The sequence below is a fragment of the Pinus tabuliformis genome, chromosome 8, assembly GCF_031772625.1.
Source record: "Pinus tabuliformis cultivar Carrire ecotype Pingquan chromosome 8, CPIR1, whole genome shotgun sequence".
In the NCBI taxonomy this organism is placed as follows: domain Eukaryota; kingdom Viridiplantae; phylum Streptophyta; class Pinopsida; order Pinales; family Pinaceae; genus Pinus; species Pinus tabuliformis.
In genome coordinates, this window is record NC_142294.1 from 788,047,861 (window position 1) to 788,075,595 (window position 27,735).

The following is a 27,735-nucleotide window of genomic DNA, read 5'->3' on the forward strand; positions in this document are numbered from 1 at the left end:
GACAAAACTCATGTTTCAGATTTTCCAGATTCTTCTCCATTTGCCCTAAATATCCAATGAAAAACTGTCACTTCTTATTCCAGCAAATTTCTGAGTTGAAATATTTAATGATGAGCTGGAGATCAAATCTGCAATCTAAAAAATATCTTGGAGGCTAAAATGGTGAGTGATGTTACAACAAATTTATTAATAAACCATCATTGATAAAATCATGCATAATAATCATCAATTTATTAAAAATAAAGGATAAGAAATAATATTTATCCATAAGATCATAAATAATTATAAATTGGAATTATATGATAAATCATGACAAATGACATGATAAAGAAGGGTAGAAATGGATGAAATAGGTATTAAAAATTGATAATAATAATGACATATTAGTGGCCCAACACACCCCAAACTAAATATATTGCAAGTCCTCATGCATCCCAAGGCCTCTGTATTAACTAAGCAATAATACAAAAATTGTTCATCCCAACTCATAAAATGGATGGAACAAATGACTTCTTCCTCAAATAATGAATATTCAATTTTAGCAATGTTGATGAAGGGGTAACAATTTTTACATTGAAGTTCAACTATATGTATATGAAGTTGTAGCAAAATATGATATAAGTAACAACAAACTTCATTAACCATTTTCTCAAAAACTACAAACCAGATTTTGCTGAAATTTTCCAAGTAGATTTCTACTATATTAATACTTCTCTAATCCAAAAATCAGATCGCTTTGACGTAGGGATCATGACATATAAAAAAATGGTTATAGGTGATAGTGCATGATATCTAAAATTTGACAAACTAATTTAACTTGAAATTTTCTGGGTTTGTGTATTTTAATGATACTTCTTTGTTATCCAAAAATCACAAGAATTCAGTTCCTAGTTTTAAATATATAGGCCAATCAATTTCTGCACTATATAAGAAATTGGATGCCTTAAATGAGAAACAAAGTAGAAAACATTCATCATGTGTAGCAATTCCTCCCTCAAACTGGAAAGTTAGCATGCCCTCATGCAATGCTAGAAAACAAATTGAGGTGGTTGCTACAATCTGTTGAAATCTATGCTTGGTGTAAAACAACAAGGAATAAGGGAGGTGTTGAGAATGAATAAGAAGAGTAATGGATGATAAAGAATAATAATGGTATGGTCATAATAAAGAAATAAATGAAAGGAACACTCCCCCAAACTGAAAGATTATATGTCTCTGAAAATGGGAAGCAGTAAAGATGTGGAATGAATGGTGATAAATAATGCTCAATTAAATTTCATGAAATTCTCCTAAATTTTCAATAAATCAGAAACTTATGCTATTTTACCTCAATTTTTACCTCTGAAAGAATGTGGAATGACATGTATGGATAGGCATTTGTTGAAGCTGATGTATGCTTAGTTGATGCTGAAAGTGATGCAAAAAGTGGAATCCAAGCAAGCACATCATGTCTGAACAATTGTTCACATTCGCGAGTTGCTCGAGCCTCTTCTGCAGGTTGCAATAGCGTGGCCTTGCTGCGAATAGAGTTTTCCCCCATACTTGTTGTTCTCTTCTAAACAAATCACTATTTTGCACGCAAATTTCTTGAATCCATAGTTTTAGTTTTGAACAGCAACAGATAAGCCGTATGCAAAAATTTCAATCAGAAAAACTTTGGTATAAATGCAATCCTAATATTTTGTCAAATCAACAAGTTATGGCAGAGTGCAGTAATTATATCGCATGTTATCCCATAATGCACACCTTCTCCCTCCAATTGGAAAAGGGTGTTCATGACCATAAAGCATATGAAAAGTGTTGTTCTGATAGCAAGACAAGGGAATGAAAATGAAGCAGAGTACACATATCAAAGATAGGACGGCAAGAGGTATGGTTATAATGAGAGCAGAGTGTGTAAATATAGTTATGAATAAGAGATAGGACGCTTTGGATTGAAGATAAGTTATGCGAAAAAAGAAAAGGACAACAATATGCCAAAAAGATGCTTTGCTGACGGTATTCTAGCAAAAAATGATGCTATTGATCGGAAAACAATTTCTCATGCGTAAAAGTTCAAATAGGGAAAAATTAAGGAAATAACTTCTCTAATAAAAAGAGAGAATAAGAAAAGGGTATTATAGTAATAATTGACGATAAGATATAACTTCAATACCATAAGCAGAGCCTCTTCTGCAAGCAAACGTCCATAGCCTCGACAGGGTTGCGTTTTAACCCATGTGAGCCAGGATCCTCAATTTATAAATGGAGAGTTCCAGTGTTATTCTACAAAAGAGATCAGCATGCTGGTGTGGTAACCAGATAACCACATAGCCATTCACTGGGATGTAACAAAAGTGATCAGGCCAGCTCATGATGAGACCTCTTGTTCCAAGTATATTTTGGTTATCCAATGGATCATAACCCTGGTGTGGTGGCCATGGTGGGAATGTCACTTTGCTACATCCTTATGAACATGGTAGGCTAGATCTTAATGAGACCCCCTATCCTCTATCTGTAGGCAAAATTTTGTTGTTATTACACATTTTTATGATAAATAGAGGGAGGCTCAGTACTACTTAAGAGTAAGGATGGTGCAAGAAGTTGAACATGTCAATAAAAAAAAAATATACCCATAATCTCATTTATTACAGATAGAAAAGATTATAACCAGGAAGGGTGGAACTAGCATGGTATTAAGATGATCAATCAGTATCATGTACAACAGAAAATGATGCAGTAAAGTAGTATATAAATAACTGTCCATTTTCTTAAAAAGAATCTCTCATCCAGAAGTTGTCCTGTTAAAGATCATATTGTGAATGATATTAACTCGCTTCAATAAAATCCATAATTCTTGTTCTCATAAAAGTAGTGTACTTCTTGCCATGAAAGGGAATCAGTAAAATGTGGTTGAGATGAACTAGGAATAATCCCACAAGAGGAAGGAGGTGCTATTCACAACACACAAAACTTCGTAAGAAGTAAAATGCTATTCCGAAGAGGGAATATAAAAAACTCAAAAAAGTGTTGTCCCCAAGAGGGAACAACAAAAAAACTCAAAAAGTGTTGTTCCCTGGAAGGAACAACAAAAGCACTCGAAAAGTGTTGTTCCCTAGAAGGAACAACAAAAATAGAAAAAACACTCAGAAAGTGTTGTTTCCTGGAAGGAACAACAAAAACACTCGAAAAGTGTTGTTCCCTGGAGGAAACAATAAAAACTCAAAAACACTCAAAAAAAGTGTTGTTCCCTAGAGGGAATAGTAAAAACTCAAAAACAATAAAAAAAATTGTTGTTCCCTAAAGGGAACAACAAAAACTCAAAGACACTCAAAAAAGTGTTGTTCCCTAAAGGGAACAACAAAAACTCGAAAATACTCAAAAAAGTGTTGTTCCCTTGAGGGAAAGTAGTTGTTCCCTTGAGGGAACAACAAAAACACTCCAAAAACGTGTTGTTCCCTTGAGGGAACAATAAACTCTAAAAGTGTTGCTCCCTTGAGGGAACAACAAAAAACACTCGAAAAAAATGTCATTCCCTTGAGGGAACAACAAAAAAACACTCCAAAAAAGTGTTGTTCCCTTGAGGGAACAACAAACTCTAAAAGTGTTATTCCCTTGATGGAACAGTAAAAAAAACACTCAAAAAAAGTGTTGTTCCCTTGAGGAAACAACAAAAAACACTCCAAAAAAAGTGTTTTTCCTTTGAGGGAACAACAAACTCTAAAAGTGTTGTTCCCTTGAGGGAAGAACAAAAAAACACTCAAAAAAAGTGTTGTTCCCTTGAGGGAATAGCAAAAACACTCCAAAAAAAGTGTTGTTCCTTGGAGGGAACAATAAAAAAACACTTGGAAAAAGTGTTGTTCCCTTTAGGGAACATCAGCTGATCCCTGGAGGGAACAACAAAAAACACTTGGAAAAAGTGTTGTTCCCTAAAGGGAACAACAAAAAACACTCGGAAAAAGTGATGTTCCCTTTAGGGAACAGCAGTTGTTCCCTGGAGGGAACAACAAAATCATACTCAGAAAAAACATGTTGTTCCCCGGAGGGAACAACAAAGGAAAACATACAAAAAAAAAGTGTTGTTCCCTTGAGGGAATAGCAAAAAACACTCCAAAAAAAAGTGTTGTTCCCTGGAACAACAGAGAGAACAGCGAAAAAACACTCAGAAAAATACTTGGAAAAAGTGTTGTTCCCTGGAGGGAACAACAAAAAACATTCGGAAAAAGTGTTGTTCCCTAAAGGGAACAACAAAATCATACTTAGAAAAAATGTGATGTTCCCTGGAGGGAACAACAAAGGAAAACATACAAAAAAAATACTCGCAGAAAGTGTTGTTCCTTGGAGGGAACATCAGTTGTTCTCTATAGGTAACAACAGCTGTTCCCTATAGGGAATAACAAAAACACACAGAATAAAGGGAACAATAGCTATTCCCTGTAGGGAACAACAAATCAACACACACGAAAAAGAAACAAAGGAGGAAAACAAGGAGGAAAAGAAACAAAGATAAGCAATCATCCCTACCGCTCTAAACAACAGAAGGCAATCATACAGAAGAAAGAAAAACAATAGAGAAAAACAGGGAAAAGCAATTGTATTTACAAAAAAAACATAGAAAAGCAATAATATTTATAGCAGCAAAAAAATAGAGAAAAACACATAAAACAATCATATTTACAGTTTAAAAAGAAATAACTTTTTACAAAAATGAAGCTGCCGAAGGATTGCCTTCAGCAACTAAAAATTGCATGGTGGGGTCCTCATTGTTCAATCACAAATGGAGCGGAAACTACCATTTGAAGGAAGCAACACCTAAAACACAAAAACATAAGAAGAAAAACAACAACACTTTATTTAAAAAACATTATATAAATAAATAAATTAAGTTACAACAGCTATGATGTTATTTCCTAAGGGAATATCAATCTGTCAATGGAAAAAAATGATCTCTTAGAAAAATGTTTTGGCAGCAGTGACATGAATCTTCGAATGAAAATAAATTCTCTCTTTCTTATATTATGAATCCATTAAGTAATGAATTGGATAAAATTCCCTTGTTTAAAATTTCTTTCAAGAATTGCTCATTCATAAATTGACCTTCTTTATTCTCCTAGGACCTGCAAAAAAACGAGTGTCTACCTGCAAATAAACATTAAATCATGGAGAAGGAGAGGTGATCGGGCTCCCCTAATCCAAGAATTATGAAAAAAAATAACAAGTAGTTACTCTGTAAAATAAATCCATGGAAAAAAATAACAAAGTATAATTTATTTGTCCCCTGCGGGAGAGTAGTGGCCAATCATGCTAACCTGCAATGTTTTAATTATAACTTCTTTTTTTTTTGTCCAATTTGAGTGATTCAAAGTCAAATGAGATATACTTCAAAGTTATATCACCAATAGAAACAAGTTTTGAAAATTCCATGATATGATATGTCAATTTTACTTAGAACAACCTGCATAACAGAGTCATTTTCGATTTCCCCACATAGAACAACAGTGGATATTTTAAGCATAGATTTTTCGTTTGATGGCGGATTCAAATGATTCAAATTGGAAATGAAAATAGATTAATTTATTTATCTCCAATAGAAACAAATTCTGAAAACAAAAAGAATTGATGGGTCAAATACTATAATGAACAACGGAAAAAACAGAGTTTTAAGAGTGCTAATTATGATAGACAGTTAGTATTTTGGTCATAAATTTTTCATACGATATCAAAAATGAGTGATTAAAATTTATTTGTAAACTAGATTCATAGGGGAATATACCGTAGAAACAAGTTTTTAAAATATAGTCATTTAGGCCTCCAAAAACTGACTGTCCCAACTATGTTCCTAAGTTTCATACTAGACGCCCTATCAATGTTTTGGTTATAACTTTTTCGTTTCAAATCAAAATTGAGTGATTAAAATTGGGTTGGAAATTAGAAATCAAGGGCTACTTAGGATAGAAACAGATTTTAAAAATATTCCCTTTTGGTCCCTCAAAACATGACTGTCCTTGCTACATTTTTCAGAAATTTTATCAAGCCCAGAAGCCAAAAAATATGATATTCAAGCATTTTTTTCAAATCGGTGATATAAATGAATATGAGTGTTTGTAGAATTGTTATTTACATTATAATTCATCTACATACACAAATAAATTAAAATATTTATCACCAATGTTGATTTCCACAACGTGTTGTAACAAAAACAACTATTTTTACATTAAAAAAAATGTGTTTATTTTATTTCCTTATTTATTTTATTTTCTACACTAACCTATTCTGATTTGAAAAATGAATATGATTACATATAAGAGTACTTCCAGTGGAGCCATTTTCGAAATAAGGCCTCAAGTGTGTATATACCCAAATTTGAAAAATGCATGTTAATAAATATTAGGGTATGAGAAGCCAACTTCCCTTGAAAAGATGGTGTCAAAAATTGTTGAAGTATGGAGTGATGCTACAAAAAAATGATGGAGTGAAACTAACCTTCAATATATCTTTTACTTTCTTGATTTCCCATAGCCATCATATCATGAATTTCTTGAGCTTTTAAAACGACTTGTTGATGCAAACTAGAAGAAACCTCATTTTTTTCCATAACTTCTACAATTTTTGGATTTGAAACATTCTGAATCTTAGTATAATTTTTCTCCAATGGTGCATGTGAGATAGAATGGGTGGGATAGGTAGGAAGGGTGGTAAATTTTGTAGTTCAACACTGTAAGTATGTTGTATTGGTTTATTATGGTGAGGGTGTGGAATGAGTTGAGCGGGAAATTGTGTAGGGAATGGAGCATTTTGATGATGTGGTTGATTGGGTTGAGTGGATGATTTTGATAGGCAAACAAGATGTTGTGGAAGCGCTGGTGAAGAGTATGGAGGATGTGTTTGTGCTACAAGATGAGGGAGAGTAGTCATGCAATCATAAGATGAACCATGCCAAACTTGTAGGCAAGATTTGTGGGGGTTATATTGAGATGGACATGGCTGCCCTAACACATGAGTATTCCATAATGGATTATGCATGTAAGAGAATGGAGAGGAATCCTTTTGAACCATACCTGTAGGGCATGATTTCCATGGTTTTTACCTTGTTGTAGCTTCCTCATCTCTTTGATATGCTACTTCCATCTTAAATAAGGAAGAACAACTATCTATGGGATGCTCCTTTCGGTAATGAGGGAAAAATGCTTCTTCAATTTATTGATTTTTCTGAACATGCAAAACATCCAATTTTGAATTTAAAGAGCTAATAAAATGAACTTTAAAATTTTCAAATAAAACATTGATTTCAGTTCTTATGTCTCCTATTCTTGTAGCAAATTTGGAAAAGAAAGAAGAAAATTCTCTAGAATTCTTACCAGCCTTGGAGATTCCTCTCGAATACCTTATGCATAATTCACAAACATTATCATATGATAATTGAAAAACATCACCTTTTCGTATCAGATTTAAGAGTTCTAAAAATTCATCTTTGATTCCTTTAAGTAGGAGTGTTTTTAATATCTCTTTTTCCAATACTTATGCTTTGATTTGTGAAGGTTGTGTCGAAATTGCTCCACATAGTCCTCCAAGATTTCATCTTCCCCTTGTATCATATCGAAAATATCTTCATTGGATTTGTGGTAGTCTTGGTACTTCTTCAAAAATATGTTCTTTATGTCCTCCCATGTTTGGATGCAGTTCCCACCTAGGCTCATGAACCATCGGAGAGCTACTCCTTTTAGAGTAAGAGGAAACACTTTCAACCTTTGATCATTAGTACAATAATCATATCCTCTACAAAGTATTTCGAACTCAAATAAGAATATATCTAGATCTTCATTTGTCAAACCATGAAAATTTGGTAGAGAAGATGGGGGAATTATGTGCATTTGTATCAATCCTAGATATTTGATAGGGAATTCAAAAGTTGCAATGTGAGCCATTTCTTACCATAATAGAAGATGTTTTTCGTTTGTTTCTTCAAGGATCCTCCTTCAAATGTTCCTGTCAATTGGTTAGTGAAATAGGTAGTGCTTACATCACTACTTGAGTGGAATTAAGAGATTTTTTCAAACATTCTACCTCTAAATTTCCTACTTCAATTCTTATGAAATTCTGTTGAAAAGCGGGCGGAGGAGAAAGAACTTTACTTGCTTGTTACATAGGTTCTTACCTCCCATTTTTAATACCTAATTCTTTCACAGCAGACAAATATCAAACACCTACTTCAACTTCTATGTAATTGTGCTGAAAAGCGGGCGGAGGAGCAAGCACTTTACTTTCTCATTACGTAGGTTCTTACCTTTCGTTTTTAATACCCAATTCTTTCCCAGTAGAAAATATCAAACATACATCACTCTCTGTGAAATGGCAACACTCTCCCTAGCAACGGTGCCAAAATGTTGGGTGCTAAAAGGTGTCTTTTAAAACTCCTAATTGCCTCACATTAATTATCAACCTGGGTAAGTCTTTTTGTTTCAAGAGTGTACACAATATGTGCAAGCTATAAATCTAGAGAGTAATGATTTAAGATAATCTATTAAATTCAATACAAGAGTAAATAGATCAAACCATAAATCTCAAGCTTGTAACTTTTAAGGGAAATAATACATCTAAGCATCAGGACTTAATCTCAAGCAAAACCATAATCCAATCTTAAGCAAGCAATTCAAATGGGAATAACATCAACTGAGAGCACTGTAGCAGTAACTGAGCTCTTTCAGCTAGATCTACATTAATCACACTCTGTTCTACTTTAAGCAATGTGAATGGAAATAACATCAACTGAGAGTTTAGTAGCATTAACCAATCTCTTTCATCTCATTCTATATTAATCATATTCTTATCATAACCAATGGGAATCAATGTCTTAACTGATAGTTAATTCAATCTACAGTGAGCATAAATGAAATCAAATGAAAAAGTTGTGAAGAACATGAGATCAAAATAAAGGAAAGTAAACTAACTGCAATGTAAACTCAAAGGAAATCAGAAGATCTCAAACAGAATAAACTCGCAGGAAATGAAAATATATAAAACATAATAACCTTACAGGAAATGGAGAAGTATCAAACAGGTAATAGCTGTAAGATCTGCCAGAGATAGGGCTCTAGCCACTAGCAAATACTGCCGAGCTACTTTAGAATATCCGAATGACCAACAACGCAAATTATATATTAATCATTAAATTCACTCCTCATTACAATACGATCTATCCTTCAGAATAATATTCTATATATTGAAATTACAATTGAGGTCTCAAATGAAAAGCTAAATCTCTCCATTATCCCCTACTATCCTATCATTCCTATCTAATCTCTAATATCTAATAATCTATATCCCTCTTTGATCTCTTTTTTCATTTAAATACATAGAGAGAAAAGAGAAGTTACAACAGAGATGATTACAAAATCATTCCAATAACAAAATTGGATTGTTCACAACAAATTGATCAGCAAGATCATATCTAAAATATCTTTCCATCAGCATTCAACATGATCCAGATTTAAATAGGAACGTAATAAAATACCGAGATAATCATAAAGACAGATATGCAACAGAAATAATACTTCATTTCATTACTGTAAAACACTGAAATATGCTTACAAACAGAAATGGAAATAAACCAGCTAGGGCGATGATAGCTTATCTCTGAGAAGAGATGTGGTGGCTACATGCCTTTGAACTGTGTTACAATGAGGCTTGAAGGCCTATTTGTTGTTGAGAAACAATGGAAAACCCTTCACATTCCAAAACCTAACCCTAGAAGATGAAAAGCCAAATTGTGGGCCCCGTTTTGGGGTGAGTTGGACAACCAACTTCCTGGGGTCGCTCATTGGTCGTATTATCTCCGTTTGACGCGCATGATAGCCTGTTGGAAAGATCTCTCTGAGGACTACGATGGAAAAGACTTTTTTTTTAACACAAATTTGTTGGTGGTAGATTTCCCAAAAAATGTCGTTTAGGGCCTCAAAACGGCTCCGGAAGTTTAGGACCCAAAAACACAGAGATAATCATAAAGATAAATACAGGAACAGGTCGAATTTGGTGTTACAACTGAGATAATTTGGAAGCCGGCTGTAATAGAAAATCTCAGAAAATCATCTTCAGATAACCTTTCATTTCTCTTAATACAGACCAAATTTGGGAGAACTGCTCATCATAAAACGGATTCCGTCTGTTCTGGACAAAACCCATGTTTCGGATTTTCCAGATTCTTCTCCATTTGCCCAAAACGTCTAATGCAAAACTGTCACTTCTTATTCCAGTGAATTTTTGAGTTGGAATATTTAATGATGAGCTGGAGATCAAATCTGCAATCTAGAAAATATCTTGGAGGCTAAAATGGTGAGTGATGTTACAACAAATTTATTAATAAACCATCATTGGTAAAATCATGCATAATAATCATCAATTTATTAAAAATAAAGGAGAAGAAATAATATTTATCCATAAGAGAATAAATAATTATAAAATGGAATTACATGATAAATCATGATAAACAATGTGATAAAGAAGGGTAGAAATGGATGAAATAGGTGTTAAAAAGTGATAATAATAATGACATATTAGCAGCCCAACATCGATTTACTCTTCTGTCATACTCATAAAAATTAAATGACAAAATATTTGTCACCATGACGAGACCGAGTTCCTCCTTCCTAAGGCTCGTAAAACTTACTAAGATGGATTCATCTGAAGGATGAACTTATATGGCAAGTATATGCTATCCCTTTCAATATTGTGATAAAAAATATATGGGGTACTCGCCAGAAATAGTGGGAAAAAGTGAAAGTGTCCATCTTTGTATCTCGTAGAGGGAGCATGTCACTCTTAAACATGACACTCATCTGTTTTACACGTCGGGCTTTGGATATCCTCACTTCATCAATTGCCTTCTTGGGTTTGGGAAATCTAGTTTTCCTCTAATATGATCATACCATTCTGTCATCGTGACTTCTAATCCTATGTTGAGTCCAATGCTGCCAAACCCTGGAGTCATGTCGCTAATATGTTCAAGAGAAGTCCTATCTGTAGCTCTTTATTGCCTGTACACTATCTGATTTTCTTCTACAGTCTTGAACCTTACTTATTTACTGTACTACATCCTTTGTTTTGTGTCGATGATGTGGAATTCATTATGGCCCTCCTTCAGCAGATCACTTCCTGTCGACTTTAGCTCATTATATGGGAAGATGAACTAGAAAATCCCTTCCAGTACCTTAGAGATTGCATGCCTCAATGGAAAATTCTTCACATCTGATGACAAGTTTTTATCATTGATCTTCGATCATATGACTTCACAGGTGTTTGACTTTAGTTCCATTATTCACATTCATGGATTGTGTTGATTGTACCTTGATATTCATTTTCATTACTGGTGGTTTCTCTCATACCTATTAATGGTTTACATCATTGACCGGTAATCATGTGGTTTTCTATCATGTTCGACTTCGACATAGCTATTCAAATGCTAGAATTCGTACATTGATCGGGTCGAGATGGAGTGCAAGACCTTGGATTTTCTATGATAGAATCCAGGTTATGTGAAGTTATGAGTTAGTCATGATTGTATACATGTTTCTGCTAGACGAATGGTTGCGACCATTACTATAGCGTGGGTCCATATTTATGATCCTTGTTATTCAGATGGTTGCGACCACACTGAGGACCCTTACACATGATCCCTATTATTCAGATGGTTGTGTCCATATCGCAGATTCATGTATCATTAGATGCTTATTCCTATATTTTTAGGCATGATCATCAGAGATTTCAGATATGTATATGTATATTCTTGATTTGCAGGTATCCCAATGGTGTTTTTCTTGTCCTTTCACTAGCTTGTAAAGTACCTTGGCCATCACTCCCAGTTCTGCCTTCATGCTTTAGGGGGCATTTGTTACACAGTATTTTGTCATGTCTCCTATTCACTTCCCGTGACATATCCTGGAGTCCCAAAAAATTAGCTACTGTGTAGAATATCCATCATGATATACAGACCAAAATCTCCCTGAAGAATTAAAGGAAAGCTACCCTAAAATCATTTTGGAGAAAGTTTCCTTACAACCTAATTTATGGAATCAGTGTGTTCTGCTCCACTACCTATGCCTATTGATGGCATGTTTCTCAGTTATACACTCACACTACCAGCGTGGGATTTCATAGGAAAAATTTCGTTGGCCTCCTTCTGGCAGGTTTTCCCAAACTGGAGGAGCAGCTTCGTGATCTAAAGGCTTCTAGAATGATGAGCTAGATGTTGTTCATTATGGATGTGGTCAAATTATCCTAATAATACCCTTTCATACTATTCCTATGAGCTTCCTCTTTTATATTTGGACCTTCTTCTATTTTTGGTGAGGTCATAACTCCCTCTCTCTACCTATAAATTCATCTCAAACTATGTTGATATGATGCTTACATGCTTCCCATTTCTAGCTTGGAGGAGTGCTTGAAGAGTGTTTTCTTGGACTTAGACATCCACCCAAAGGAAGGTGTAAACATCAAGGCATAGGTTGTATGCTTCCCTTTTCAGTTTCTTAATATATACAACTGATGGTTCACTTTCCATAAATGTTTTTGTTGATTCCTAATTTATCTTAATGCTCCTAGATTTGTTAAGTGGATTACATTTGAATTATGCGGGTTGCATTTTTATGCTTTTTTGTGTTCTTGATTTCTTATGCAAGTATTCAAATGCCATGAGCAGTGAGGATTGAGTCTGAGGGAGCAAGCGATTAATATATTCAACAAAGAAATACATCATAGCATCAGAATGAGGTAGGTCTCCTTCCTCTTCTTCAATTTCAATTGTAGTTTAGGAAAGTGTCTTGTAGATTGTCTCGTTTGTTGCTAGACACACTCATAGGGCTAGAGGGATGATCTATGTCCGTAGAGAGGATTTTCTTCTCAACAATACCTTGCATTCAAAAACTACACAATATTGTCCCTCAGCTGCCTAGTGTGTCTTTCATTCATAAACTACGCAGAGGTGTCCTCCCAGGACCCCATCTCGCAACAGTGTCTTGCATCTCAAAATTGCGTATTGATTTCTTAGTTGTTCAGTTTTCCTTGCATTTAGAAACTATACAGATGTGCCTCCCAAGGTTTCATCCTAGTAGAAGTCACTCCCCACTAAAACTACGTAGATCTATCTCTCAGTGACCACAAGAAAAGATAACATGTTAGATGATTATCAAGGCGTTGAAGAGAAAGATAAGGAACCCAAGTTATGATGGCATGAAAACTCCATCGAATGCATAAACCTCTCGAGGGTAAGTGTTAAAGATTTGATCTGCAAATTTGCCGCCCCGAAAAATGTCTGCAACACCACTGATTTTTAGATCAGCGATATCTCCTTCATCCGGACTCCGATTTGGTCGATTTTTTTTTTGAACTTGGGTAATTTTTCACAAAGAGTCTAGATATGTAATTATATTTTGAAAATTTTCCCCAAAACGTACATATCTGATATACAAAATCTCCACCCCAGCAAGTTCTTGCAAAAAATGAAAAAAAATTCTCCACTTTTGCCCAAGAAAGTGCTATGATACCACTTGTTATATATCTGATCTGAAAATATATGATAATATAAATAATACAATAAATAACAAGATCTGAATATAGAAATGCTTCACTTTATTGATATCAAACCCTTAAGGTAGGGCAACACCATACATTCACTCCTTAAGGAAGAAGAACACTCCACAAGCCATATGCTTGTTCATACAATAATCCTTTTCATCTCTCAATGTAGAGTCTCCAGCCTCTATATAGAACTCATACATACAATACTATGGGTCATTACCATGATTCCCTCAATACCGTCTATCTAATACCATGGGCTTATTACATTATTAATAACTACTTGTGGACCCTTACATGATATGGGTTAACCACCTTATTTATTACAATTGCCCATCCCATTATTATTCCATTGGGTTCCTCCCTTTGTACCCCATATTATCCCCCGTAGGTATACTACAGTAAGTATAGTAAGAAAATATCATATTTTGAAATACATACCTTAGTGTAGCTTGAAGTACTGATATCATTTGGTCTTTAATGAAATGCATGAAATTCATTCCATGTGTGTCTTGCTCCCTGTCACTTGTTGGACCAACAATTATCTTTTAGCATATTGGTTGGTTTGTCATGCTTGCGATCTTATTCTAGTGATTTTGAAGGTTTGTCTTTGTGTGGATGAGTTGTCTTCACTCCGTGATCATCGGTCGCACTCACACACAAAGTTGTAAGAATAGTTGCATAAGTGTCGTCACGATTGTCCGAAGGTCTATCTCAAGTGTCGCACTTTTCACTCTTAGCTTTAAGACAGGCTCAATGAACTCATTTTTTGTCTTGTTGGTCTATGTTGTCTTGTCATCAAAATATGATAAGTGTATGATAACATTGTCAATCTGTACAAATTCACTTGCTTTCAACACATCCATTTTCCTGAAAATTTGCTCGACCAGACAACCTCCTTTAGTAAGAGCTCGATTAAGCTGCACTACGCAGTATTAGCCCTCAGTGACCCTTCTCTACTACCTATAACTGTGCAGTGCTTGAGGTTTTCCTCTAGTTTAGTTGCACTATGAAATACTAGAAGTTACTAGCATGTTTTCCTCCCACAACTATGCAGAAGTTACCTCTAAGACTGATCCAAACTGCACTTCCCGCAAAATCAGTTGTCAAGCCTCCCTATGAACTACCGGAAACCTGCACTACATTGTGACCCAGGGCTGCATGAATCTCCAAAACTACGTATACATTCCTAGCTAGTCTCCTTATGGCCTATCTTGTCTTCCTTTTGAAAACTACACAGTAGCTCCCCATCAGTCCCTCTATAGCCCCGCTCTATCCTCCCTTAGGAAACTACACAAAAGTTTTCCATTTTAAGGTCTCATCTTGCAAACGACATTGGTGATTGTCACTGCCTAATTTTTCCTTCCAATGATCACTATGTTGTTTTTCCTAACAGTGTAGACTAAGCTCCAAAATTCCTCATCCTGGCTTGAGCTGTGCTCTACGTAGGTTTAGTCTTGTCCTCCCTCCTGACCACCTGGACCCGGACACATAAAACAATGCATCATGCTAGATTAGGAGGTTTGGATTTGATGTCATCCCATCATGAGTGAATTTCAATAATAGGTACACTGACGAATCATGGCGAGATGATGAATGAGATGAAGGAGTGCACATGCTAGAAGACATACTTGCAGCTGGACGAGCAAACAAAGCACATAAAGTTGCAAGAGAAAGAAACACATGCATAGAACCATCTTGCAAAGACCAAGACCATTGAAGACCCTGCAGCACCAGGCTATGCGAAGGTGAAGACAAAGTACGTCCAAGGACAAATCCATCACTTAGAAGCACAACAGCTTGACATGGACACCAAAGTTAACCAATACATGTCAATAGCGTCATGAGTTGTCTCAGCCACCTCACTACTATAAGCCTTATCTGTTGTAATCAAATGTAATGTAAAGTGAAATTCCAAGTGTCATTAATGGAATGCAAACAATCATATGTAATGTAAATATTTATATGTAATGATGTTGAAGAGTCATGAGGGTAGACCAAGAGTCACAAAGGGAAAGTTCAAGGGTCACCCCACCCTTTTCTATATATAGAACCTCATAACTCATAGAAAGGGATTTTAGGATCCAAGCTTTTAGTTAGGCATTGCTTAGAGAAGGCTTGGAGAGTATTGTGATGAGCCTTGGATTCTCCACATCATAGAGCAAGTACATCCCTTTGGAGGAGCAGGCGATGTTAACTATAATGTTTCACTATTGGGGCTAGTGGCTATCAATGGTGTATGTATGGATGGAACTTTCACTTTATTTATATATAACAGAGCTAGCATGACTTCATGCATATGTTGTTATTGTAGTTCAAATATTCTAGTTACTTTAGCAATGCATGTTGTTTAACTTATGCATTCATGTATGAACTATTTTGTATATGATTGTATGAATCTTGTTGAGACGTGTTTTTGGTGTAAGACGTCACCTTGGATTGTGGTATACTCTTCTTCCACACCACGATGTCATTCTTCTTGTGTGTTCCTTTTAGGCTAAGTACTATTGCAGGCTTCTAAGGGACACACTTTCTTTTCCCCTTCTCTGTGTTAGAACCTCCCCATGTATCTCTCTTCACTCGCCACAAGGTCACACACTTGCTTCTGACAAAGTTATCTTGCTTACCTCTATGCGCTACCACAGTCAAGGCACTACTGTACTACCCACTTTTGGGACTCCTACTCCAAATGGTTTGAGGTCTAGTTTGGACTTCTTACCAGGGAGATCCCCTGACATGTTGGCAAGTCCAGCACCATCAACACAAACTTTACTATAATGTGAGTGTTTGATACCTGGAAGACTTCAATAGACTAAGTAAGCTCATGCTCTTTAGGATTTATATGATGATTATAAGTAGTCCTTAACTACTCATTCTCCTGGGTCAACTGTTCAATTCGCTAGGTGAGTTTTGGAACATTCACCAAGCACTGTTAGTGCTAGTATAGATCTAACAATGTCTGAGAAGAAACTTTGTGATATTTTTCCTTCAATTCCAATTAATTATCAGAATTATAGGGAGAACCTTGATCTTGGATGAATTATAGCTTAACCTTCCCTAGTTGAGTTTCCTCCACATCTACAATATTTAGGTCACAAGGGGGTTTTTTCTATTACACAGTAGCTTGGAAATTTTCATATTTAACTACTTGTCCTTTATATATGTAACACTATCTTGATGGGACTGACTATCTGGGCATTGTGTTGTAGGGTCAATATCAAAAGATTTGACCTGAGGCTTATCCTTATTAGTTGTATGTTTACCTCACTAGCTAGACACCTTTCAAACAACACCCTTTTCAATAGTAGGATTATTATTCTGACAACAACATAACTTGGGGTTTCAGGTGTCGAACCCTAATTTTCCCTTTTCCTTGAAGAGATAGGTTCTTAAACAAACTCAAGGTCACTGACATGGGTGTCATTTCCCAAAGGCTTGAAATGAAAATCATCAATTTCTATATCAGGGTTTGAAGACACCTAAGGGAAAAATTGCTCGGGTTGGGGTTTGTCAAAACCATTCTCTAGTAGGAAAGGTTCCCATTCTAACCCTAACTTCTTAAATTGAAACTTTACCAAAATTGCAATTAAACCATGATGAATCAGATAGCGGTGGTTATGCCACTTCTAGTATATCAAAGCCATCTTAACTAGTGATACATATAATAAATGTAAAATATTCAAAGGGTATCCCACGAAAACCATTAACAGTTTAATATGATATAAAAACACCAAAGTATAGTGACCTTCACATGTTACGTACATTATGAGAAATAGCAACATGTTTTTCCATTTGGGTTTTAAATGAGTAGCCAACATACCTTTAATGTCATAGGTATATCCTCTTTTGGCCAAAAATTTATTCCATGGAATTTTCTTAATTCTCTTGGTCTTCGAGCATTTTTCAACTTTGAGAGACAGACAAGCAACTTCAGCAATAAACTCAAGATGCACTGTAAACTGAATATCCCCAATTCTAACCCTACAACCATTGAAAGAGGTTGCAAAAGCCTTAGTGGCCACCTGGTTATTTCCTTGGATCAATTTCAAGAATTCAAGCCAGCCAACAGTGTAAAATAATTGAGTACAATCCTCATAAGTGTGTAACATATCAATTCCTTAGGTAACAAATCATACTACTTGCAACATGGTGATACAATACCAACTTTCCACATTACAATATGATTTTAAAATCAACAAACCCTTAAAACCCTTACCTGTTATGGGAGAGCCAAAGCCCATAAGAGATTAACAGAGATAGTAAATGGAATCGGTTTCAAAAACTATAGTTACTTTGAGAAATGAATAATGAGGTACAATCATAGCAAATCTTGAAATATCAGTTGTTGGAAACCAATAGGTTTAGAGGCTTATCTCCATCGTAATAACATTGCTTTTAATTGCCTCAATAATCCCATTTTCCAATCCTTGTGAACATAACCTAATTCGAGAGAGTTTGAAATATAATTAGGATGTTAAAGGCTAAGGTCTTGAAACTAAATTTATGAATCATACTCTGATAGGTGTTAGGTATAGGTTTAGATTATAATCATAGCATCATCGTAATAGGTCTAAAATATATAGGTTAGTATTAGGTAGATAGGTCTTGAAAGGTTATAAAAAAGAAAATCATATATTCATTTGAGAAGATCATAAGATATAAACCAAAAAAGACATTAACAATGATATATAAAGAATTGTTACAAAATTTTTGAAATTCTATAATAATATCTATTTCTTTCACATATTTTTCATGTGAAAGTTCAAATTCATGAGTGATTATAACATTGGTAATACCATTATAGATGTTCTTGTAAGATATTATCAAACAAAATCTTAATCCAAATGTGCAATTAAATCAATTCTCAAGCAACGAGAAGGTATTCAAAACACAAATCAAAAAATCAAAATGAAAAGTTGAAAATCATGAAAGAGGGGGCCCATATCATTAGCAGTGAATGAGATGGGAGTGGTTGGTCTACCAACAATTGGCGGCTCACTAGGAAGGACCAGTTATCTATGCATGCAAACTAGAAACAAATATTAGTTGACATCAAATTTAGGTGGGAGATATTGAACATGTTTCCTTCAACCTAATCCGCAGATAGACAAGAGCCATAAATGGTTACAAAATTAAGAAAAAAAGATAAACTTTTAGAAAGGAAGCTCAAAGTACAACATAAAATGAATAAGAAAATTTTAAAAGAAAAACTAGTTAAGAGATTTACTTCAATACCATTGGTAGATCCACTACTACCAGCAAGCGTCTATAGCCTCAACAAGGTTACCATTTACCTCGGATGTGTCAGTATCCCATTTGTTTAAAATTTAGAGTAAACAGCATTGTGATATAGATATTTATTATTCTTCTCTCTCTCTCTCTCTCTCTCTCTCTATCTCTCTCTCTCTCCCTCTCTCTCTAAAGTACTAATCGAAATCCAATGTTCAGGCTTGGTGACCTATAAGATAACACTGTGATCCATAAGGCGTAAGAAATGTGAACATGCTGGTTCATGATGAGACCCCTTGCCTTATGTTCTAATGAACAAAAGACACTGCCTTGGCTTGGTGACCAAATATGACAATGTCACATCTGTTAATATTATGATCATGGTAGGCAGACTCATGATGAGACCCCCTATATTTCAAGTGATAAGTTTTAATATTTTTTAATTACTCTCTGAAAAATTTTAGCGTTTAATTTTAACATATGGGAAGACATATCCACTCCTTAAGAGAGGGATAGTGTAAGAAGTTCGAGTAGCTATTCTAATAGGAATATAGTTGCTGAAATACATTTGTTGGATTTGGAACATAAACTTTCTGAAAAACAAAAACTTAAATTTTCTTGTAACGTAATTTGGTTGCTTAACCAATTTACAAATAGAGAGGAGAAAAGTAAAGGAAATATTTAAATCCGTTAGCACAAATATCCATATAATAATTAAGAGAATTATAAAATTTCTTGTAGACATATTTATTATGGAATGAAATATCTTAAAGCAAACAAAATAGAGAAATAAAAAATAAAGACGAAAAAGGAAAAGGAAAATGAAATCAAAAGAAAAATTTGTACAAGTGTCTGATAGGAGTGACTATGCAAAAGAAATTTTCAAAAGAAAACCATTGACAGGAAGTGACTTAGATTGCCCTACCAAGTTCTGCAAATGGAATGCACTCAGACCCAATTTTTTTGTAATAGTGTATGGTCCTAACCATAATTTCTCAAACTTGGTGTTCTCTCCTTTGTCTTCATGGGATTTTCCCCACTTTAACACCAAATCACCAACCTCAAAATCTCTCTTGGAGGAAGATTTATTGTCAAACCAGTGTTTTACCAATTTTTTATTTTGGCCAAATTTAACCTTAACTCTAAGTATCTCCTCTTCCAGCCTTGGTAAATCATTGATCCTACTTTCCATGGTTGATGATTTGAGCTCCTGAACATTTTGGGAAAACTGAAGGGATGGCAAGAAAAGTGAGGTGGAAAGATAACTTCTCTCCCATAAACCAAAAAGAAAGGAGAGTTGCAAATGGAAATTGTTTGGCTAACCCTATCAGCCCATAATGCGTTAAACAAAGAAATGTGCCAATTTTTTTGGTTTTCATATACAATCCTTTTAAGAATTTGAAGCAGATTTTTATTGGATGATCCAACTAGACCATTACCTTGAGGATAGTAGTTTTCCAAGTATTCAAAATTTATGCATTTATCCACTTCATATGCATCTAAATCATGTGATGAAAAATACGATGCATTATCAAAGACCAGAGATTGAGAAATGCCAAAACGTGAAATGATATTAGTGTCAAGAAAATTTATAATCTAATTTTCATTCCCTACACAAAGTGGTGCTGCCTCAACCCATCTTGTGTAGTAATATATTGCTATTATAATATATTTGTGTTATTGAGTTGAAATACTATTACTAGGACCCATAATATTGAAGCTCCATTTTTGAAAGGGAGCTTAAATGGAAACAAGTTGCAAAGGAAAAGCAGACTTACCCAATATTCCAATAGCCTTTTGGCATGTCTAACACTTTCTCACAAAAGCATGGGTGTCCATAAATAGGGTTTTCCAGTAATATAAAACCATTAATATTTTTTGAGTATTATTTTGACCACTAAAATGGCCACCAACAAAACTTGAAAGAAGTTCATGACGAACATTAGAGGCTTCCTCTTGCTCAAGACAATAGAGCAACACTCCATCATAATTTCTCCTAAAAATAACGTCAACAATAAAATGATATGGGGAATATTTTAATCGTAACACCGTTATTTGGGTGGAAATTAAATGAGATGAAGTGGTACCATATTTCAAAATAAAATTTTAAGTTTGCATACCGAGAATTAGAATCATGATCAACACAAAAAACTTCATTCTGAACAAAATAAATTTTATTGTCAAGAAGAGATTGATCATGACTCATAGAATAATTATCAATGGGAGGAACAGATTCAACAACTAACTTTGAAAGACCTTGACCTCTAATAATATGTGCAGGTTCAATTTCAAGATCAAACCCTTGCAAGGATGTCATCCATTGTTCCCTCTTTGCCCAAGTTCCTTTTGAACAAATATGTTTCTAACAACTGGGTAAGGTATAATTATTTTCGTCCTTCATTTTAATAAATAAAAGAGAAAGTGCTTGACTGCTTTATAAACTACGAAATATTTTTTTTCAACTAGTGCATAATTTATCTTTTATCATTTCAATGAGAGCTCATGAACACAACCAAGTTTTTTTGCATTCTAGTCATTTTTTTGGGTAAGGATAGTAGCATAAGTTGAATTAGAGGCAAAAGTGTATAAAAGGAAATCAGAAAAATATAGGCTTATAAGAGAAGGCACTTCTGCAATAACATGTTTGATAGTGTCGAAAACCTATTTTTGGGGCTCTTTCCATCTAGAAACAATAGTATTTTTAACCAGTTTCTGAAGGGGTTTAACAACTTCTTAAAAGCTTGGGACAAAGCATTTTACAAAGTTGATTTTACCCAAAAAGGATTGCACTAATTTTTAAGAATTAGGAGGCAGTAAAGACTTAATCATCTAAATACACTCTCGGTCAATCATAATGTGTTCCTCAGATATGATACATCCCAAAAATTTACCTTCAATGATGACAATAATTGACTTTTTGGGTTAAGGGAGATTCTTGTTTTCCTGCATCGTTTAAATACAACTTTTAAAATTTGGAAGTGATTTCCTCTATGTTTCGAAAATGGTGAAATAGTCAAGGTATATGACGATATATTCATTGATAATTCATCTAAAGGCTATGTCCATGGCACACTAGAAATTTTCCCCAACATTTATCAGTCTAAAGGGCATCTTCCTATGTGCAAACGTTCCCCAAGGAGTCCTAAAAGTGGTTTTCAGCTCATCAGTTGTATTTACCAGAACTTGATTATATCCTGAGAAGTTATCTAAAAAGGACAACACCTCAGATCCTTAAATGCACTGAAGAGTTTGTTACATGGGTGGGATCAGATAATGATCTTTTTGAGAAGCTTGGTTTAAATTTCTTAAGTTTACACATAAACAAGTATCACCATTTTTCTTTCTAACGGGGACAAGATTTGCAAACCACTATGTGTGTCTCACTGGAAAAATTATCTTGGCTTAGAAGAGCTTATTTAGCTCTTGTTTGATGGCTGACTCCAGATTTGGATGGATCTTTCTATGTTTTTGCTGAAAAGGTTTAGTCTAGGGTTTTATAGGAATGGTATGTTGCATGATATTTGGGTCAAAACTCTTAAAATCATCATATGTCCAAGAAAATACATCCTTGTATTGCTTGAACAGACAAATAAAGTCATCCCTTTCTTGGGGTGAAAAAATGAATCCTAAATTAACATGTCGAGGGTGTTCTTATGTGCCCATGTTTATAAACTCAGTTGACATAACAAAACTATTAATATTACAATTAACCTTTTTGAATCTATCATGTAAATGGTAGATATGTTCTAACCTTAGAACTGACTTAGGTACTAGTTTTACCATTTTAAGAAGCTTATCAAATGACTATTTTTTAATTTTTTGTGAAAAATATTGCACATTTTTCTCATGCATAACCTTCTCAATGACCAAATCCTTGAATGTGCCTTCCATATGTAGGAAATCAATGATCTTCCTGTCATCATCAAACACATGCCAGTTAGAAATTGTATCTGGTACTTGTTGGACAGTTGGAATTTTCTGTCTAGCTAGTGGTAAGGGAGATCAAGTTGGGTAGTTGGAATTGCCTAAAAAATATCAAGTGTCTTGTAATTGATGTAAACTAGATCAACATTGATGTTCACTAGGCTAGCTGTGATGGAAACAGATGCTAGCATTGATATGTTTGATGTGTCAAGCTGAGGGGGAGGCTTATGGTTGCTGCAGTCTTTAGTAGAGAATCGCCATAGTAGCAGGCGTATTGGAGAATCCATAAAATGATGACAATGGTGGTTGGGAGTCTAGGATTCCGGGCACAAGAAGAAGAGTCAAGGTGCAAAGAAACATGGATATTTTTCAACCATTTTTTAGGTATAAAATGGGCTCAATGCCTACATATGACCTTATCCACTAGAAAGTGCTTGGAAAGAGCTTTCCAATGGTATGTGGATTTTTGTAAATGGCTTCCTGGATCAGGAGTTATTCCCAATAAATGTTTGGTGACTTAAGCCATGAAAGAAGAGTGAAAAGGTCATTGGAGGATTCTTGGTGCATACAATAGCCAAAGTTGGCAGCAATGAAAAACTCAACGGAGATGACAGTGGAGACTATACACGAAGAAGGAATAAATAGCAACTGTTAAAGATAATTGGGTCAAGGAAGAAAGGACCACGATTCTAAAAGAAGAGTGTTGGGCCTGTCTCAAGTTGAAATCAACTTCCTCTGATCTCTCATGCATGCATCATTAAATTAATTGAAGAACAAAGAAGCCATGTCAAATTACCTATCAAGCTACGTGAGCCATGCTTAAGCATGGAGAGCCTCGTTGGAGTGTGAATTTTGACTGAAAATTATTTCTCAATATAGAGAAATGCGCAAATGTCCATTCTCTATGGTTAATGAGGCAACAGTGGCCTTGTCAGATGAAAAAAATAAAATGGAAATCCATGCATCAGTACACTCTCGGGTAGTGTGGATGACAACAGAGGTAACATCAACCAATGTGTAGCAGAGGAAAAAAACTCAAGATTGAAATTGAGAACTATGGGGGAATGCAACATTGTTGAGAGGGTTGTGTGGAGAGCTTTGTGCATGAGTGTGCATGCTGCTATGTGAGGCCAAGTGAGCCTATTATACAGAAAAAGGATGAGAGTGCCTATGCAGAGGAGAGAAGACATTGAGAGAGTTTGTGTTGCTATACGAAAGGGCAAGAGCAGAAGAAGGATGCTGAGAGCCTATGTTGTTGAGAATAGGCTAAAAAGCTTGTGTTGTTTGATAGGTCAAGATAGTCTGTGGAATAAAAGGGGTTGAATCTTGAAGTGTATTTTTTTGAAGAGTATAGGACAAAGTGTTGCATGGACTATTATGAGTGACTATTATTGAGCAGAACATCAAGTTGCAATAGAGTGAGCAGAGGACAAAGAGTTCTACATCGGCCAAGGGATGTGGTGAACATAGCTAATATCAGGTAGAGTGGTTTCCATCTACAAAGAACATTGAGTTACTTATTGAGTGTGGGTTGGTGTCGGCATATGGGAAGTTGGTGCTTCCATCTCTAGTGGGTGTCTGAAAAGGCTTGGGGGTTGGTGCCTCCTACATGTTTGTGCTTGCATAAATTAAAAGAGCTACAAGTTGGTTCTTACAACAAATATATGAAGTTGGTCCTTCACATGGTAATTCTAGTAAGCTTAACAAGTGTCTACAAAATGAGGGAGTTGGTGGTTCCTGCTAGTGGGTGATAGCAAACAATCAAAGGGAGTTGGTGCTTCCTATGAATGGTGGCTCACAAATAGACTGATGTAATAAAGTAGGTTCTCTTATTTTACATCAATAACAATAACAAGGTTTGGTGGTTTTTCCCTGAAAGGGTTTCCACGTAAAACCTTTGTGTCTCATTTGTTTGATGCTCCTGATGTGTATGCTTGTGATGGATGATATGGTTGTTGTTATAATTTGTTAAGTGTTGCTCTCATATAAAGGATTCCAAGTTTTAATGAGTAAAAAGGAATTGCCATAGAATTTTAAATTAGCCTTAATATTGACTCATCCTCCCTCTTTGTATTAACATGTTTTCCAACAATACCTTCACGAAAAGGGAAGAGAGTGTGAGTCTATAGAAGAAAATTAATATTATTATCCTAAAAGAGACACATAAGAGCATGAAAGAATCATTAATTAACTTGAAAATTATTTCACAAGATAACAATCAATGCACATTCAATAAGATGCATACCAATGCAGACAAAATAGTTCATCTTCATTAATAGTGTTAACATAAACATACACTACAAATAGTGAAAGAATAGTCTCATAGTCATTCAAGACATATGCATGAAAGTGCGTTGGCTCTTAGAGATTCATATATTAAGTGAAAGTGCCAAGATATACAAGTAAAATGTTGCCACACTAGTCCCAATAATGGAACATTAAGTCACCACTTGCTCCTCCAAGGAAATATCTTTTCTCATATGCCAAACTAGAGAAGCAAGGTGAAAATTCCAAATTCCAAAGTCCAAAGTCCCCTTCTTGTGAGCTAGGAGGGTGTATTTATAACAAATGATGTGACTCTTCACCTCCTATGTGATTCTTGACCTCCCTCATTACTCTTTAGTTTGTACAATAACTTTTCGAATTCCTATATGAGCTTTGAGCTTCTACATGACTTTAGAACTTTCTAGTGACTCTTCACATTCCATGTGGGGCCCTTGGTCTTCCACACATTTTAAAATTTTATGGTTTTTGAAAATACAATAATTACATCCCAAAAATGATGTGGTGAATTACATTGATGCATATGACTTTGTGATGATACATGGATAAGCCATGACTTGGCATTGATGACATGGAACTTCATTGTGATGTGTCCAGGCCAAGCCATTCTCCTAGTTGCCATCTTTGAATCTTCTTCATGATTGATCTTTGCTTGCTATTTATTTTCACCCTCCAAAGGGTCTAAATGAGTGTCAGAACATTTCGAGTTAGCATGAGTTTCCATTTCTTTATCTAAGTCCAAGATTCTTTCATGTCCTCCATGATGGCTCCTCCTTTTGCTTCTTCTTCACAAGTGCTCTCTTATAGCCTCCCCTTAGTTACTTCCCTTTTATATTAATGATAATTATTACGTGTGTTTCATTTTCATCCTCCTAGAGCTTGGATGATATGGAGTCTTCCTCGTGATTTTGATCTTTAATCTCCATTGTGATCTAGTGTCCCTTCATATTTTTTCTTGATAGTCTATTTTCCTCTTCAGCTTCACAAGTGTGTTGTTGCATGATATCCTTGGAATCCTGCTTGAACATCATCATGTAAAGTCAGGATATAGTGCCTATAGACGAAATTCACTTATGATAAGATGATATTTTTCTAGAAATATCCTAGTCTAACTTCATCATGCAATTCATTAATTGAACCAGGGACAAAGTGCAGGATTGAGGAAGAGACTTAGGTATTACACAGTCTACAATTCTAGGAGGTAGTGATTAATGTCCAGTCACCATGACTGCACAATGCATAGTGACTGAGGGACTTGAATAAAAAACTATGCAGTTGAGGGAGACAGACACATAGTGAGGTAGGTTTTCTCACTCTGATTGCAATGCACTGTTCAGGGAAGACTGAGCCAAGTGATTTTGCAGTTTCATAGGTCAAGGAGGTAATGATGCCTAACTGTTGACTAAGATTTTGTAGTGCGTAATGGGATACAGACTGGAATAAGTATTGCACATGCTTCAAGGACAAGAGGTAAAGACTGAGCATTGTGATTACGCAATGTGCAGTCCTTGGTGGTGATTATTGTGTAGTGCATAGTTCCAGTAGGAAAGGGTAGCTATATGTGATTTAATACTATGCAGTGCATAGTTCCAAGAGGGAGGAAAGTTTTCAAGTTGCACAGACACTAAAATCTCAAGAAAAATGACTAAGCATGGGACTAGTGAGACAAGGGAGAACAAAACATGCAAACAATCCCTGAAACAATGATCTCAAACTTAGATAAAATAAAATAAAACTAAGGGAATGCTCAATACCCAAAATCAACATGTATACCTTAAAATGACAAAAAAGAGACACTTATTTCTAGGTGTTTGAATTTAAATGTAGCTTTGTGACATTTAGAATACAAGTTGTGACACAAGTGTTGAATAAAACCATAAAGTGAACTAAGTTGTGGGAATGCGTCTAGTGCATATTCTTATGACATATAAGATCAGCTAATGCAAAAGAGTTTGCTAGATATGAAAGAGTGCAATCAATTAAAACCGAAACTTGCGATAGTGATAAAAAGTAAAAATGACACTTGCAAAATCCTAAGAAATTGAAAGTGACACATTCTAAGTGAAGAGAATGCAAAAGAGACACTTTTGAAATTAAAAGAAAGAAAAAACAACAGTCATGAAAGTGAAATCGACACTTATGAAAGTAAAAGCATGCAAAAGTGGCAGTTAAAGAAACTCACTAGAATGTTAATACAATTGAAACGAAGAGTGAGGGATTGACTAACTCATAGGATTACATGCTCAGTATCAACTAATATTTCACATTGATTGTCAAAAATAATTTCGTAGTCACTATATTTATGAATTGCATAGTCGCTGTCAGCAAAGGTTGCACAATGACTATCATTGGGAATTGTGCAGTTACTATCACTGGCCACTGCTCAGTCACTGTATCTAGGGACTATCTAGGCACTATTTCTAGAGATTTCGTAGGAACTACCCTCAAGGATTGTGAAATTCTCGTCTTCAAGGCTAATCATTGACTATTGAACTTGTCAGAAGAGGGTGAACTGTTGGGAACGGGATCCCCCAAGGACAATTTTGGGGCTAAAAGCCCATGTTTTAGTCAAATTTTATAAGAAACTTGTAAAGACTTTGCATTTTATGGTCACAAAGCACGAAGGTGTCATGATTCATAAAGGGTTTTCCGCCCTTACTTTTGTAAAGTAAAGTCGGCTGTATGAGATCTACCCATGGCCCGCGGAGCATGGGATTATATAAAAAGAGCTAAGCTCTAAGTAGTTTTAGAGAC